A 17,457-nucleotide genomic window follows, 5' to 3' on the forward strand; every position below is an offset into this window, starting at 1 on the left:
GGTATAAATGTCTTTAAATTACTGAAAAATATCTCCAAATTGCCTTTCAGAAAGTCTGAACTTATTTATTCTCCCACCAAAAGCCCTATTTTACTAACTCCTCCAACTAACTCCTCCAACACAAAAATTGTCATTTTTATACTTTTAATACATGTCTATTTTCCTCTACTCCTACACAGTCTGTATTTGACTATAGTCCTAATTTTGCTGTACTCCTCCAATTCCAAAATTTTCATTTTTACACTATTTAGTATATGCCTACTAAAATGATATTTTTACAGTGCATATCAATGCTTCATTTATTACAACAAAATTATTTCTATCATTGAGATCTAAATTAAGATAATCAGTAAACCAATTCCAATTTAGAGGAATTTCATTTCATCCTACTTTTGGAGTAGCCTTTAACAACCAATATAGATCAAATGTCTGCTGGGTACAGGACACCAGTTACACAGCTATCTCTCCTTTCCTCTAACCAGACCACAAATATTTTGCTAGGTCTTGGGATTGTCATGCTTGGCACTAGAAGGGATCAAATGAAGCACTGGTAAAGCAACATACTTAGCACTTGTTATGTTTTTAACTGTTGTTGAGTAGATGACAGCCCAAAGAAGAGGAGATTTAAGCTGTTTGATGGCAGGGATATGGCTGGTTCAATGTCCTATAGCCAGCAACTAGAATAGGGTTGGGGACCTATCAGACATATCATGTGCACATAAATATTTGTTAAATGAGAAGAAAAAAACAAGTTCATTTCAAATTAGTTGCATGTTGGAAGACTTTGGGAACATGTTCAACACCGGCACACCTGCGGTGGGATTGATCGATGTACTGATCCAGCCAAAGTCTTTAGTGTCAAAAGGAAAAGACGTCCACAGATTGCCCTTGGAGAAAGAGGATACCCAGTAGCAAGAGAATAAAATGTTTAAGCTGAACATAATTGGACACATTACACCCTCACCAGACTCATGTTAGAGCAGACTCAGAAAAACATTTTCAACTCCCAAGGTATTGGTGAGTAATGTGTATTTTATACGAGATTTTGGGAGGAGGTGGTGAAGAGGGCTCTTTGTCACTCACCACAGATGCTTACTCATCCCCTTGTTAGACATCTTGGCTCTTGTCCCTATCTGTTGCCAATGACTAGGTCTCTCTTTTCTTCCTCACCTTATCTCCACAGAGCCTCTCAAAATGCCCGATATACCAGTCAGGTTCTCATCATGGAGAATATATACCAGCAATCAAAATAAAATCCATGTTGTTACTTGGAGAACAATTATCCTTTGTTCTCCTCACATGTTCCTACTGGTTATCACCCTAAACTCTCTAAATGGCTTTGCAAAATCTTCACTTCGTCAGAAGACATTGAATCTCTCCTCATGGATGGCCAAATTTTGCTGCTGGAAAGGAAATGCTGTATGTATGTTTTAGAGTGTTTGTTCCAACAACTTTCTGCAATGACAAAAATTTCCATTTCCATGTTCTATGAACATTTCTAGATCAGTGCTGAGCTGTATAATAGGCACTAGCTACATGGGATTATTGAGCTCTCGAATATACCTACAGAGATCTAGGCACTGGATTTTTTTAAATTTAATTTTAATTATTTTAAATTTAAACTAATGGTGGCTGTACTAGACAATGTAGATCTCTCTCCTTTCCATTTACAAGGGGAAAATAGTACCATCTGCAGATATTATAACTCCCAATCAGGCTGAAGTTTTTTCTTTTTTTAAGATTTATTAATTTATTTTTTAGAGAGAGCCCATGAGAGAGAGAGAGCTTGCACATGCAGGAGTGAGGGGAGGGGCAAAGGAAGAGGGAGAGAGGCAGGCTCCCCACTGACCATGGAACCCCATGTGGGGAATGATCTCAGGACCCTGTAATCATGACCTGAGCCAAAACTGAGAGTCATGCTTAACCAACTGAGATATTCAGGTGCCCCAATCAGTCTGAGTTTTAAGTTATTATGAAGGATAGAAAGATCCATTCACAAAAAGAAGTGTTAGAGGTAAAGAACATGCTTCCCTCTGTGGTTATCACTAGATCTGATGTACACAATTCTCTGGTAATCAACTGTTTGATTGCACTGAGTATTCAGAGGATTAAAGTAACCCATCAGTTCCATAGTAACAGACGGAAATATACAAACCAGACCCTATCTTGGTAGGGGAGAATATGTTCTCCGCCATGGTCTGGTATGAACGTACTGGTTGCCGAGCAATCTTAAAGTTGCTTATGAAAACTCATTTTCCATCATGTATTACATTTTTCAGAGCACTGTAAATGAGCAAAGCCCAAGTGGGAATAGGAATGGAACCCAGTCCAGTTTGCTGGAACTCAAGATGAACCAAAGGAGAAAGTGTATAGAAAGCCCAGGGTTTGTCATCCAGGCCAGTATACGCAAAGGCCGTGTGTACATTGTTCAGTCATATACAATGTGTTGGTGTTTATATATTCTTTCATATAAAAAATGTAACTTCTGTCTTGGAGCTATGACTGAAATTTGACTTCTCTCTCTCTTTTTTTTTTTTTTTTCTTTTTTGTCCTTTCATGAGTGTCTAGTATCAGCAACTGTTAAATGTGGAACTGTGCTGGCCACGCTTTAAAAAAAAAAAAAATCACAGAAATGTGTAATCTGGAAACCTAGCTCCTCTTTCTCTTCCCTTTAAAGGCCTCTTGATCTTCCCCTGGATGACTAATACCATGTTTTCAGACTGTGAGGAGCACTTTAGTAACAGTGTATTACGAGCTATCAGCTTCCAATTGGATTAACGGAGTCATGGAAAAAACTGCATAGGAATTGGACGAGGGATGGCATACCATATTATGTAACTATTTTTATGGTCACCGTGGCTTTCACCACCGTGTATCATTCTATATCTTGAATGGTTTGAGAACTTAAATTAGCTCTGAGAATAATTTAGGTTTTTTTTTTAATAATTTTTTATTTTTTATAAACATTTTTATCCCCAGGGGTACAGGTCTGTGAATCACCAGGTTTACACACTTCACAGCACTCACCAAAGCACATACCCTCCCCAATGTCCATAATCCCACCCCCTTCTCCCAAACCCCCTCCCCCCAGCAACCCTCAGTTTGTTTTGTGAGATTAAGAGTCACTTATGGTTTGTCTCCCTCCCAATCCCATCTTGTTTCATTTATTCTTCTCGTACCCCCCCCATGGTGATGCAACATGCAATAATTTAGGTTTTAACTGCTTGTTTCCAGAGGAGACTGGCAAATATATTTGATCCCATTGTAATAACTACCGTCTTTGCTTTCCTCCAAAATGCTTTATAACATTTTCTTAATTTGCTCTTACAGTCTTTTTAGATCAGATATCGTCAGTCTTTTATTTGACACTAAAAAAGAATTTTAGTAAATTAAGATTTATATCGGCGCTATCGGGTTGGACTTGCAGTTTCTTTTCTAGCAATCCGAGGTAGTCAGCAAGTCTTGTAATGAGGGTGTCTGTGGTACCTGGTTGTAAATTATAGGCATCTCTTTCTAGGAAAGTACTGTAATAAGGTGACTAAGATGCTAATAGAATGAGGGCTGGCACTAGGCAGAAAAATTAGTATTTGGTGCTTTTTAAAACTTCCTGAAAAATACTACCAGAATGGTACAATATGGTAAGCACTGAATACAACATACCATTTTTGACATTGTTGATAAGTGCGCTGACACAAGTACTTGCTTATAGACAGATACAAGGACCAAGGTGGGCTTTCTAACCCAAGGTGTGTCATCCTTCCACTGTGGAATTGTTAAATTTATTTGATCCAGTGAGTGACTACTGCTCACCCCTTCTTTATTCCATCCTTCGGTACCAGGTTTTTGGGCAAGATTATTCTTTCCCAAGTAGATTAATGCCTGCTTCTGGTCTTTGGAAAATGCCAGGAAGACTTTTGCCAAAGCTGGCAGTGGATCTCAGCCACCATGGAAAATTCCAGTCATAAAGGAGGATGTTAGCACCAAGAGCAGAACTATGAACAAGCTGCCTTTGACAGTCTAGGTTAGCAAAAGTCACCGGTAGATTTGGGACAAATCTAATTGCTTATCAACAGCTTCACTCTACCTAGAATGGGCGGTCAATGGGCCGTCATTGTAAGTGTTTCTGTAGGTACAGGACCTTCTAAAGACCTTGGCTTGCCTCCCTGTCTCAGTCCCATGAAAGGGTTAATCTACCTTCTCCCATTCCAATCACCCAGGGTGTGTCATTTGGGATATCCCCCAAGAACCTGAAGTGAATGAAAACTTTTCATTTTTAGGAGCCACAAAGCTCCATTAGAACCCCTGAAAGAATACTGCAAAGTTGTAGGAAAGAAGATAAACATTAAAAAAATTCATTTTTGGGGCGCCTGGGTGGCTCAGTGGGTTAAGCCGCTGCCTTCAGCTCAGGTCATGATCTCAGGGTCCTGAGATCGAGTCCCACATCGGGCTCTCTGCTCAGCAGGGAGCCTGCTTCCTCCTCTCTCTCTCTGCTTGCCTCTTTGCCTACCTGTGATCTCTCTCTGTCAAATAAATAAATAAAATCTTTAAAAAAATTCATTTTTAACGAATTTTGGCTCTATGAATTTTTATGAATTTTATGAAATTTTATGAATTTTTTTGCTCTATGAATTTTATGAATTGGCTCTAAGAGCCAATTAGAAAATATTTCAAATAAAGATCTTTTTTAAAATAGCAATAAAATCAGGGTACCTGAGTGGCTTAGTCAGTTACGCATCCAACTCTTCATTTCTGCTTAGGTTGTGATCTCAGTGTTGTTAGATAGAGCCCCACATCAGGCTCTGCACTAGGCATGAAGACAGCTTAAGATTTTCCTCCTTCCTATCCCTCTACCTCTCCTCCCCCATCCTCAAAATAAATAATATAATATAATAATAAAATCTTAAGTTATCAGGAATAAAACTAAACAATTATGTGTAAAACTTATAAAACTATACTGAAGTATATTTAAAAGGCACTAAAAAATTACTCTATCCCCCCACATACCTTCCCTTCAGCAACCCTCAGTTTGTTCCTTATATTTAAGAGTTTCTTATGGTTTGCTTCCTTCTCTGTCTTTATCTTATTTTATTTTTCCTTCATTTCCCCTATGTTTATCTTTTTTTCCCTTAAATTCCACATATAAGTGAAATTATATGGCATTTGTCTTTCACTGACTGACTTATTTCATTCAGCATAATACATCTAGTTCCATCCATATTGTTGCAAATGGCAAGATTTCATTTTTGATGGCTGAGTAATATTTCACTCTTTATATATACCACATCTTCTTTTTCTATTCATCAGTTAATGGACATCTGGGCCTTTTTCATGTTTTGGTTATAGTGGATAGTGCCTTTATAAACATTGTGGTGCATGTGCCCCTTCAAATCAACACTTTTGTATCCTTTGGATAAATACCTAGCAGTAGAATTGCTGGGCCATAAGGTAGTTCTATTTTTAACTTTTTGAGGAACCTCCACGCTGTTTTCCAGAGTGGCTGCACCAGTTTACATTCCCACTAATGGGGGCGCCTGGGTGGCTCAGTGGGTTAAAGCCTCTGCCTTCGGCTCAGGTCATGGTCTCAGGGTCCTGGGATCAAGCCCTGCATCAGGCTCTCTGCTCAGTGGGGAGCCTGCTTCCTCCTCTCTCTTTCTGCCTGCCTCTCTGCCTACTTGTGATCTCTGTCTGTCAAATAAATAAATAAATATCTTTATTAAAAAAAAATAATATAAAAAAATACATTCCCACTAATGGTGTGAGAGAGTTCCACTTTCTCCACATCCTCACCAACATTTGTTGTTTCCTGAGTTGTTAATTTTAGCCATTCTGACCAGTGTGAGGTGGTATCTCATTGTGGCTTTGATTTGTATTTCCTTGATGAGTGATGTTGAGCATTTTTTCATGGGTCTGTCAGCCATTTGTATGTTTTCTTTGGAGAAATGTCTGTTCATGTCTTCTACCCATTTTTTAACTGGATGTTTTATTTTGGGATTGTTGATTTTGATAAATTCTTTATGGATTTGGGATACTAGCCCCTTTACTGATATGTCATTTGCAAATATCTCTTCCCATTCCATGGGCTGCTTTTTAGTTTTGTTGATTGTTTCCTGTGGTATGCAGGAACTTATCTTTTTTAAAAAATATATTGTATTTATTTATTTGAGAGAGAGAGTGCACAAGCGAGAGAGGACAATAGGGGGAGTGGCAGAGGGGAAGAGAGAAGCAGGTTCTCCTTTGAGCAGGGAGCCCCATGGAGGGATCAATCCTAGGACCCCCACGGTCATGACCTGAGCCAAAAGTAGATGCTTAATGGACTGAGCCCCCTCAGTCACCCCAGAAACTTTTTTTATCTTAATGAGGTTCCAATAGTTCAGTTTTCTTTTTGTTTCCCTTGCCTCTGGAGACGTATCTATCTAGTAACATAAATAATACAATGTGAAGTTACTTGTAGTTTATAAAAATACAAAAGAATAGTATCTGAATATAGAAAACATTTGTACATTTGAGTAAGAAAATATAAGTAACTCAGGGACACCTGGGTGGCTTAGTTGGTTAAGCATTTTACTGATGAGCTCAGCTCAGGTCAGGTCTGATCTCAAGGTTGTGAGTTCAAGCCCTGCACTGGGCTCCACACTGGACATACTTGAAAGAAAGAAAGAAAGAAAGAAAGAAAGAAAGAAAGACAAAGTAACCTAACAAAAAATGAACAAAAAGTATAAACTCGGGGCACCTGGGTGGCTCAGTCATTGGGCCTCTGCCTTCAGCTCGGGTCATTGTCCCAGGGTCCTGGGATCGGGCCCCACGTTGGGATCCCTGCTCGGCAGGAGCCTGCTTCTCCCTCTCCCACTCCCCCCCGCTTGTGTTCCCTCTCTTGCCGTGTCTCTCTATGTCAAATAAATAAATAAAATCTTAAAAAAAAAAAAAGAATATGAACTGGAAGTTAAGAAAAAAAAAAGAAAGAAAGAAAGCCAATATGCCTATGAAAAGATATCCAACCATATTAGAAATCAAGGAAAATCAAGGAAAAGTAAATTTAAATAGTTATTAAACATAACTTCTTACTAAATGAGTAAATGCCTAAAATAAAAATTTGATATAATCAAAGTCTATTTTCAATTTTGCTTGACGTGGCCAAATGGCACATCAATGTCAATTTGCACTGTCATTAACAACACATGAAGGTGACTGTGCCCCCACATCCTGACCAACAGTTATGCCTCTCCATTTCCCTGTTAATTGTACCCCATGGAAAATGATGTTGAGAGCCTGCACAAGACATTGCACATACTTAATGAAGTTCTTTAATGACTAAATTTATGAGGTTGATGAAAATAGGATTTTCAAATGGAAATACTTAGTGACTGGGCATATGAAGTTAAGTCTCAGGTAGCCTCTTTCAAAGAGCATTTCTAATGTTGCCTGTGAATCTAAAGTTAATAATGAATGATCAAACTATTATAATAAAAAGACAATTCACAGGGGTCTGTCATAATTTGAAAACTTACTAGTTTTATCGACTCACTGAAGATTCTAATTCTTTGGAATTTCTGTTCCAAATACAGCTTCAAAATATCATGACACAAACAAGGTAGATTATATGTCATATTGTTTAAAATAAACATAGGTGAAATTCATCATCATCATGGGAAGCTCAGTCATCATCATGTGATTCTCTTTTGCTATGAGGACAAATATATTGCTTGGCCCTATGAAGCCAGGCTTAAACACACTTCAATTTTTACAGAATGTATTTGTATAAATGAAATATAATGAAATACAAAGACTTGGGTATTTTTCTGATCACTTATAAAATCCAAACAGAATCTGATTTGATAATTTTATGAAAGTTTAAATTAAAATGTTCATTTTTGTGTGTGTGTTCCAACTTATTTAATGAAAAGGGTTGGATAAGTGGTACAAAGTTTTGACTTTGTCATTTGGATTGGTCATGTGAATTCCTTTTCATGGTTATCAATTGATACTTTTCCTACAAATGAGTTCTGGTCACAAAGGAAATTATTATTTATTCACTTACATATTTGAAAAATCTAAAACTATGCTGGCTTCAGGTAAGCTTAAAATTGTAGCTTAAGGGCGCCTGGGTGACTCAGTGGGTTAAGCTGCTGCCTTCAGCTCAGGTCATGATCTCAGGGTCCTGGGATTGAGTCCCACATCCTGCTCTCTGCTCAGCAGGGGGCCTGCTTCCTTTCCTCTCTCTCTGTGATCTCTTCCCTTCCTCTCTCCTACTGTGATCTCTCTCTGTCAAATAAATAAATAAAATCTTTAAAAAAAAATTGTAGCTTAACATTTAGTTTACTGTTCTCTATTTTCTCATCTGCTCCCTTGTAGAGGCTCCATTCTTGTCAGGTTTCACCTCATGTTTCCTATTTGGTTGTTCTTCCTTGTTAGACATGGTGGGACAGAGCAAGGATGTTTCTTTCCCAGAAATCTCTAGTCTTATTGGCTCACATTGTGTCTTGAACCAATCACTGTGGCCAGAGCAATGGGATACATTGTTTGGCATAAGACAATCTGAGCTCACCGTTGGAGAATAGGGCAGTTGAAGAAGAGTGTCAGCTTCCCTTGAAACTCATGAGCTACTTGATGGAAATAGAATACAAGAATGAAAATTGGGTTTTTGTAAATAAGAAGTTTAGCTAGCAAATATGTAGCCTAGCTAGCTAGCCGAGCTATAGGTTAGTTGTAAATATAAAGTAAACATAAATGAAATAATGAATGGACAATATAGTATTATAAAACAATACTACATGTGGGTAATAAATGTTTTATTATGAAATGTATAATAATAGAGGAACAGAAGGAACTACCAAAAAAAATCCCCAGAAAATTCTACTGTAGTTTCGTATCATCAGAAAATGCTCCAAATATTTATTAAACACACATTCTGTGCCACTACCTATGCTAGGTTCTGTCGCTTACTCATAAAATCATTGCTCTCTGTGACCTTAAGACTGAGATAACACCCACCTTATCTCCTACTTAGAATCAAAGAAACGATATGTAAAAGTGTCAACTGTTGTTATCACCACTATATATCATAAAATTGGTAAATTTTGCAGTCATAAAACTCAATGTCTTTAGTTATGGTCTTTCTTTTGCCTAGACTATTTACTTCTTAATCCAACAAAATCCTATTTCAAAACTGAACTAAAACACAATTTCTATGAAACCTTCTTAAGTATCTATCTCTTTCCCACCTGAGCCAGATTCAGTTACCCATTCTGCATTACACTTTGTTCTTACCCATATTATAATAATTAACATATGGCTAGTGATGTGCTATTTGCAAAGCATTTCCAAGTTCATCAAAAACAATTGATTTCATAACTCTCTGGAAGCAAATATTATAACGGATCTCATTTTGTGCTAGAGAGCTGAAAAACACCACCAAAACTTCAGAGATCACATAATCCCAATGCTCCATTGTTACATGTTACAGAGCGTTGAAAATGAAGGAAAACAGGGGCACCTGGGTGGCTCAGTGCGTTAAGCCTCTGCCTTTGGCTCAGGCCATGATCTCAGGGTCCTGGGATTGAACCCTGTACCGGGGTCTATGCTCCTCAGGGAGCCTGCTTCCCCTCTTCTCTCTGCCTACTTGTGATCTCTCTCTCTCTCTCTCTGCCAAATAAATAAAAATCTAAAAAAAAATAAAATGAAGGAAAACAGCCTAATTTTTTATGAAGCAAGTTTAACATTAACACTTAACCTTAAGAAAGACAGTACAAAGAGAGAAAATTGCAACCCAATATGACTTATGAATATTGATACACAAGTTCTAGATATTAGCAAAAAGAATCTAAAACACATTTTAAAAATACAACACAACCAAGTAAAATTTATCTGGGGAATACAAGGTTGTTTCAAAAGTAGAGAATTTATTAGTATAATGTGCCATTCAAAATTTTTAAGAGGAAAAATTATATCATTATGTCCATAGATGTCAAAAAAAGAAAAGAAAAGAAAAGAAAAGCTCTTGAAAACCACTAAAAAAAAATGGGATTTGATAAATACCTTCTTAATATGATAAAATATACATTCCTTGGTCCCAAAGCTAGCATCTTACTTAAGGCGAACATTACAGAAGAGGAACAAAGAGAAGTTGGCTACTGTTTCCACTGCTACCAACATTGTGCCAGCAATGTCAGTCAAGCAATTAGATGAGAGAAATCAGAGGTATAAGAATTGAAGAAGAAAAAAAGTTATCTCTATTTGCATGTGTTACAATCCTATAACCAGAAAACCCTAGACAACTAATGATAAACAATCAAAGAATTTAGCAGGCTATAAAATTAACACATGGAAATCAATAACAATTATTTATAAAAATGACAGTCAGGAAGAGAAGGTATTATTAGGGAAACCTCTTTTACAATAGCAACAAAGAAGATAAAATACTTAAGAATAAATTTTTTAAATTATGTATTAACATATAATGTATTATTTGCCCCAGGGTACAGGTGTGTGAATCGTCAGGCTTACACATTTCATAGCATTCACCATAGCACATACCCTCCTCAGTATCCATAATCCCACCACCCTATCCCTACCCCCCAACCCCCAGAAACCCTCAGTTTGTTTTGTGAGATTAAAAGTCTCTTATGGTTTGTCTCCCTCCCGATCCCATCTTGTTTCATTTTTTTTCCTTCCCTAATGCTACAACCCCCTGCCTTGCCTCGCAAATTCTTCATATTGGGGAGATCATATGATAATTGTCTTTCTCTGATTGACTTATTTCGCTCAGCTTAATACCCTCTAGTTAAAAATACATGTTCAAAACCTATATGAGCAAAATTTTAAACACTCTTGAAAGACATAAATGTAGGGGTGCCTGGGTGGCTCAGTGGGTTAAAGCCTCAGGTTCCTGGGGTTGAGCCCCTCATTGGGCTCTCTGCTCAGCAGGGAGCCTGCTTCTCCCTCTCTCTCTCTGCCTACTTGTGATCTCTGTCAAGTAAATAAATAAAATCTTTAAAAAATTAAAAAAAAAAGATGTAAATGTAAACTTGAACAAGTGGAGAAACAATCTTATTCTTGGATGGTAAGTCTCACCATTATGAAATGTCAGTCCCCTATGCAAATTCATAAGTGGAATTCAATCTCAATAAAATGTATCAATAAACTTCATATATAAAAATAAACATGCAAGATATTAAACTCTAATTAGTGACCAGAGTTGCTGCTTTTTTCCCCAGAAACATAGGTTAGTAATTCTGAAATACTTTTTATATATTCTAGGATTAAATACATACACACACACACACACACTCACACACACACTTTTTATAGTAAAAGCCAGATTTCTCACTGTTGTAGAAGATAACAATAAATACAGAAGGGAAATGATAGAAGAAACCCTGATGTAGACATATGTATACACACACACACACATACTTTTTATAGTAAAAGCCAGATTTCTCACTGTTGTAGAAGATAACAATAAATACAGAAGGGAAATGATAGAAGAAAACCTGATGTGTGGAACTGGAACTGTAGATATTAGTGTGAACTCATGGGGATATAAATAGATATGAATGGGTATAGCTATGTATGGGTCTGTATATGTATATGTGCATGTCTTGTGCATATAAATGCACACTGTATGTATATATGATATGATAAACTGTGCATGCATGTGTGTGTGTGTGATGCGTATGTGTATATCTCCCAGTTCTATCCCCTAAGATGACTAGAAGCAACAAAACTATAATAGCAATGAGAACACTTAGCACCAGATCTTGTTTTCTTTCTTTCTTTCTTTCTTTTTTTTTTTTTGAGATTTTATTTTATTTGAGTGAGAGAGAGAAAGAGCAGAAACGGGGGAGAGGGAGAAGCAGACTCCTGCTGAATAAGGAGCCCAATGTGGGGCTTGATCCCAGGGGCCTGATATCATGACTCATGCAAAAGGCAGAAGCTTCACTGACTGAGCCATCCAGGCACTGCCCAGATCTTGTTTTCTAAATACGATTCTTCACTAAAAGAAAACAATGTTCTTTGAGGGAATGGTTGATTAAGGACTGGATCAGAGAAAGAATAAGATAAGCCTGAAACGTTTTGTGGTGCCAAAATATAAGAAAGTAACCAAAAGAGGATGGGGATATCAGCAAGACACAAGAACAAGCCTGAAGGGGCTCCCACTGTCAAAATCCAGGACAATTTGAGTATCAAAATAAAGATAGCAGATTTAAGGATTATACACTCCTAAAAAAAAAAAAATTATTTATTTATTTATTTATTTATTTATTTGACAGAGAGAGAGAGAGTGAACATAAATAGGGGGAGTGGCAGAGGGAGAGAGGGAGAAGAGAGACGGTGATGCAGGGCTCGATCCCAGGACCCTGGGCTCATGACCTGAAGGCAGCCACTTCACCCACTGAGGCATCCAGGCACCCTGGGGTTATACACTCTTAATAAAATAAGATTCCATGAGTAAAATCAACAAACAAGCAAGCAAGCAAACTGGGGAAAAAAGCAAAACTCTTCTTCGCAAGAGAAAGCCAACTCATAAATCTAGAAGGATTGAAAAGGATTTTTAAATTGCTATTGCCAGCCATCATAAAAATAATTGATTCATCTAGTTTAAGGAGAAAAAGATATCCCCACAAGATCATTCTTTAATTGCAAAGGGTATAATATAATTAAAATACAGAAAACTGGCAGATACCACCTTAGACAAGAGATCCAAGTTAACATTACTACTAATGGGACTAATTAATAGCATGCACTTCCTTTATAATGCACCAGGAAGAAACCAGCACCACATCTATGGCATTCCTGCCATAAATGAATAATCTGGATTTAATCTTAAGGTTATAAGAGTCAAACCCAAAATTTAGACACATTCTATAAAATAACTGGGCTCTATTTTTCAAAAATGCCAATTTCATAAAATTCAAAGAAATACTCAGAAATGTTTCCAGATTAAAAGAGATTTAAAAGACACGATGTGGGCAATCTGGCAGGGAAAACAAGCAAAAGAGATCTAAATTGAAAAAGAAGGAGTAAGATTGTCATTATTTGTGAAGACAAGATTTTTAATCTAGAAAACCCTGAGGACTTCAACAAAATTAGTTAGAACTAATCAATGAATTCAGTAAAGTTGTAGGGCACAAAATCTATTGTATTTTTATACCCCAACAATGAATTATCAGAAGGAGAAATTAAGAAAACAAATCCCCTTTATAATTGCATCAAAAAGAATAAAATATCTTGGAATAAATTTAACCAAGTTGGTGAAAGACCTGTACACTGAAAGGCTGGTATACTACAAGACACTGAGGAAAGAATTTGAAGACACACATAAATGGAAAGATACTGAAAAGATTATTTGAAATAATTAATATTGTTAAAGTGTTGATATTACCCAAAGCAATCTACAGATTCAATGCAATTTCTATCAAACATCCAATGGCATTTCTCACAGAAATGTAACAATCTAAAATTTGTGTGGAACTGATGTAGGTCCCAGATAGTGAAAGCAGTCCTGGGCAGGGACAGGGAGGAGGGGAGCTGGAGGCATCACATTCACTGGTTTAAAACTATACTAAAAAGATACAGTATTCAAAACAGTGTGGTATTTACACAAAAGCAGATACATAGATTAATGGAACAGAATAGGGAGCCCAGAAAGAAACCCATGAATATATGGTCAATGAATTTACAACAAAGGGGCCAACAAAACACAATGGGGGAAAGAAGTTCTCTTTAATGAATCATTTTGGGAAAATTGGACAGCCACCAAGTTTCAAAGAAAAAAAACCTAGATCACTATCTAACACCTTATACAAAAATTAACTCAAAATGGAATAAAGACTTGAGTGTAAGACCTGAAATCATAAATCTCCTAGAAGAAAAGTTAAGTGGTAATCTCCTTGACATTGTTGATTTTTTTTTTAAGATTTTTTATTTATTTGACATACAGAGATCACAAGTAGGCAGAGAGGCAGGCAGAGAGAGAGAGAGAGGAGGAAGCAGGCTTCCTGGCTGAGCAGAGAGCCTGATGCGGGGCTCAATCCCAGGACCCTGGGATCATGACCTGAGCCGAAAGCAGAGGCTTTAACCCACTGAGCCACCCAGGCGCCCCTCCTTGACATTGGTCTTAATGATATTTTGTTGGATCTGGCTCCAGAAAAAGCAGATGGGACTACATCAGCCTAAAACAAATGGGACTGCATCAGCCTAAAAAGGTTCTTCACAAAGAAGGAAGCCATCAACAAAATAAAGACAACCCACTGAATGGGAAAAGGTATCTGCAAATCATATATCCAACAAGGGGTTAATTTTCAAAATATATGAAGAACTCATACAACTCAATATTTTTTTAAAAAGATATCTGATTAAAAAATTGGCAGAGGATCTGAATAGACATATTCTGAGAGAAGACATACAGATGACCAACAGACACAAAAAATGCTTAACATCACTAATCACTAGGGAAAGGCAAATTGAAAACACAATGAGATATCACCCCACATCTGGAATGGCTATTATCAAAACAAGAAGAAATAAAAAGTGTTATGAAGATGTAGAGAAAAGGGAGTTCCTTTCATGTACTATTAAGGGGGATGTAAGTTGATGTGGTCTCTATGGCAAACAGTATGGAGTTTCCTCAAAAAATTAAAAATATGAATAACAATATTGCCTAGCAATTCGACTTCTGGGCATTTATCTGAAGAAAACAAAAACAGTAATCTGAGATCTTTGCTCTCCATGTTTATTGCCATATTCTTACAATAGCCAAGATATGGAAACAATCCAACTGTCCATTGATAGTTGAATGGATAAAGAAGATATGATATACAGGGGGTGCTTGGGTGGCTTAGTGGGTTAAAGCCTCTGCCTTTGGCTCAGGTCATGATCCCAGGGTTCTGGGATCAAGCCCCACATTGGGCTGTCTGCTCAGCAGGGAGCCTGCTTACCCCTCTCTCTGCCTGCCTCTCTGCCTACTTGTGATCTCTGTCTGTCAAATAAATAAATATTTTTTAAAAAGAAGATATGATATACATACAATTAAATATCACTATATTTATCAGCTATAGAAGATATATAGCTGTATAGATATATAAATATAGCTATATAGATATATAAATATCAGCTATAGAAAATGATGAGATCTTTCCTTTTGTCACACCATGGAGGGATTTGAGGTTACTCTGCTAAGTGAAATAAGTCAAAGAAAGACAAGTACCATGTTTCACTTCTATCTAGAATCTTAAAAAAAAAAAAAAAAAAAGAACAAACAAAACAACACCCATACATGCAGAGAAAGATTGGTTATCGCCAGAGAGAAGGAGAGTTGATGGGTGGAGGAAATGGTTGAAGATCAAGAGGTACAAACTTCCAATTGTAAAGTAAGAAAGTCATGGAGATGTAATGTACAACATGGTGACTATAGTCAATAATATTGTGTCACAAATTTGAAAGCTCCTAAGAAAATATATCTTAAATTTCTCATCACAAGAAATAATGTTATAAATGTGTGTGGTGACAGATGGTAAATAGTTAATGTGGTGAATGTTTCACAATACGTACAAATGTTGAATCATTATGCTGTACCTCTGAAACTACTATCATGTTAGATCTCAATTATGCTTCACTTTAAAAAATAAATAAGAGATATAATCTGGGATTTTCTTTTGTTATATAGAACATTACCGAGACAACTGACAAAATCTCAATAAGGTCCATAGATTATATAATAACTAGTGTTTCAATGTTAATCAGCTATTAACTGATTTTGATCATTGTGCTGTAATTAAAGAATTCCTTGTTTGAAAACAAAGTATTCCCTGTTTGTAGAAAATACTCACTAAAGTATTTATGGGAAAGAGAGCATAGTACCTGCAAATTATTCTTAACCATTTCAGAAAAATTTGATATGTATGGTATGTGCATATACAAGTACACACACAGAGACTGAGAAAAGGGTAAAGAAACTAGAAACTGTTAACATTGGGGGAATCTAGATAAAGGGTATATGGAACATTTTGCATTATTTTGCAAATTTTCTGTGAATCTGATATGTAAAAACAGAGAAAAATATGGGGGACATCTGGCTGGCTTAATCAGTAGAGCATACAACTCTTAATCTCAGGGTTGTATGAGCCCCATGTTGGGTGTAGAAATTTAAAAATAAAATCTTTTTAAAAATAGGGAAAAAATTAAAAAAGGAAAGAGAGATGGATAATCAGAGAATTTAAGTGACTTGCCCAAAATTATACAAAAGAAGCAAAGAAGCTTTCTGGGGCTCAGAGTCATGTGCTTTCCAGCATACTTCTCTCCGACTCTCTGTGATGACATTTCTGTACTGTAGTAATACGTTTGGGAGAGGGAATGATCTAGGCTAACATCTGGGTTGTTAATTCCCAGAGAACTTGCTTGAACACCTTGTGAGTCATACTGGGATTCTAAGGCGGCCAGCATAAGGGGCAGAAGTATAGACAGTCCTAGAGACACTGTCTTGGCAGCATGCCTCGGCCTCCAAGACCTTGTCTAGCTGTTCAAGGCACAATGTTTAATAAGGTACAATTGTGACTGACATATACCTCTCTAAAAACTATGGCCTGCTAGATGTAATTTCTACCTCTTGTTAGGAGAAATATCCATTCAAGGTCATCATGGTGGAAGTAGCTTGATTGAACTAGAATCCCAGCCAGTGGTTTGGGGTAGAGTGATATGGTTCAGCTTTACAGGTAGAGAAGAATGGCAAATATTGACAGATTTGAGGTCAGGTTGAACTTTAATGCTGATTGGGAATCAGAAAACAAATCAAATATTCCAGGCCAATGAAGGTGCCCCTTCTCTGTGTGCTTCCTGTGCAATTTTCCATAACTGTACTTGCAACATTATCCTGAAATGGTCATTATTGTATGTTTGTCTTATACATTAGATTCAAGAAACTTAAAACCAGAGTCTGTCATTCATTGAACAAATATTTATTGAGACTTGAATTGTGCCAGGTACTGTTTTAGGTGCTAGGAATACATTAGTGAACTATTTTCAGACAAAACTCTAACTTTATGGAATGTACATTCATTATTATATATTCTTCACCTAACGTGATGCCTGAAACATAGCAAGTGCTCAGTAACAAATGAAAAGATGCTTAGTTGTAATGGGCGCATATGACAATTAAGAGGAGAGTCATGGCCATTCAGGAACCAACATGGCTCAATTCAGACACGTTGAAAACTAGGCATTGGTCAAAAAACTCATTCCATTCTCCCCTCTGGAGGCAGTGCAGTTCCTAGGTCTGATATATTTGGAACTGCCTCTGGATCTGGAAGCTGAGTCTACAGTATGAAATTTTTACCAACATCAATTGGACAGTACTCTAGTAAAAAGGAATTGAGGGGCAGTACTCAATATATAATAGATTTGCTGTAGTTTACAGAGTTGAATATCAAGGACAGAAGAGAGTATTTGAAAGCATGTGGTTAATTC

The sequence above is a fragment of the Mustela putorius genome, unplaced genomic scaffold (genome assembly GCF_011764305.1).
Source record: "Mustela putorius furo isolate JIRA1106 unplaced genomic scaffold, ASM1176430v1.1 tig00003863_pilon_pilon_pilon, whole genome shotgun sequence".
Taxonomy (NCBI): Eukaryota; Metazoa; Chordata; class Mammalia; order Carnivora; family Mustelidae; genus Mustela; species Mustela putorius.